A 1,456-nucleotide genomic window follows, 5' to 3' on the forward strand; every position below is an offset into this window, starting at 1 on the left:
GCACACAGGGAGAACAGCAGCTGCAGCCCTTGTCGCACCACGAGAGCCAGGTGGCTGCAGCCCTGACAGGTGAGGGGTCGGTGAACGCCATCTACCTGCCTTGGATACCAAAAAATCACCCAGCCTCTGTGCGTACAAAAAGTGTTAAGGTAATCTCACACTCCCTTCCGGGAAGACAGAACTCCGTGAACAAAAGCCCCTGTGGAGAGAAACCACAAGGTTCAGCACTGAGACACTGGGGTTGGAAAAACCGGGGGACTTAATGCTCAGATAATGCTCAGATTCCAGAAGTCATTGTACTAGCAAAACACAAAATCTGAAACCAAAAGCATAGCATTGGGAGGCAAGGTCGATAAAGCTCTGTGATTGGAGCATGGACCTGGACACAAGGATACATCCTCAACATAATTATTCCTCAACATAATAACTCAGAAACAGGAAAACAACTGCAGGCCATATTCTGAGTCCTTCCAAGTTAAAACTGAGTTGAGAGAACTAGATCAGCGAAGCTGGGAAAACTATATTCGCTGATTTCAGCTCCTGCCACCTCCCAACCAAAACCGTTTCCTAAAACTCCAGGAAAATCCACCTCCTTTAAAGGTAAACAGCAGGAACCACAACAACAAAAATACAAAGCTATCAAAAGAAAAAGGTGGAAATAGCTTTAATAATAGGCAAACATACACGAACATACTAGAAAATTGTGGTTGAAAGCACCTATAAGAAAAATATTTTCATATTGGCCAATGAAGCCCAATCTAATGCTATGTTGTATTAAAGGAATAATCTTCTATAACAAAGAAATTCAGAAAAGTAAAAATATAAGGGTAGGCAAATAATTATCAAGCAATTAAAAATGGGCCGTATACTTACTGTTAGACAAGTTAGAATTCATGTCAAAGCATTTTAACAAGACAAATAAAGACACTTAATAAAGTCTAAAATACACAGTGAAAATATAACACTATTAAAACATGCAAAACAGAACTAAACCACCTCTTTCAGATCTAGACAATTATAGATTAAGTGAACATTAACAATAAGGACAAGAACCATTTACAGTATAGATACTATATATATACATACAATACAATCTGGTAACAAACAAGACACTTTCATTGTAAATACACACGGACTATTGGTGAACATCTTCTATATATTAAGGCCTAAAAGAAACCTCAATAAATTAATGAAAAGAAATAATACAAATTGCATTTTCTAACTTTTACACACTATATCAAAAAATTAGTAAAATGAAAAGAGTCCTTGGAGTAAATTAACAAACTTTACCTATTGAACAATCTACGGGTCAAAAGAAAAATACAAAATGAAGGTATAGGATTCCTAGAAATCATAATAATGAAAACTTAGCATTCCAGAGTATGAGATGTGGCTAATATTGTCCTCAGAGGAAAGATCATAGCATAAAATAACTACATCAGTAAAAGCAAAAATA

General features: G+C 36.3%; 1 pseudogene; it reads right to left on the minus strand.

Annotated features, from left to right (window-relative positions):
• Positions 1–475: 475 nt before the first annotated feature.
• The window catches only part of LOC105826306, a 150,679-nt pseudogene continuing 149,698 nt past the window's right edge, over positions 476–1,456 (minus strand).

This window comes from Propithecus coquereli, unplaced genomic scaffold (genome assembly GCF_000956105.1).
Source record: "Propithecus coquereli isolate 6110/MARCELLA unplaced genomic scaffold, Pcoq_1.0 Scaffold88, whole genome shotgun sequence".
NCBI classification, from domain to species: Eukaryota; Metazoa; Chordata; class Mammalia; order Primates; family Indriidae; genus Propithecus; species Propithecus coquereli.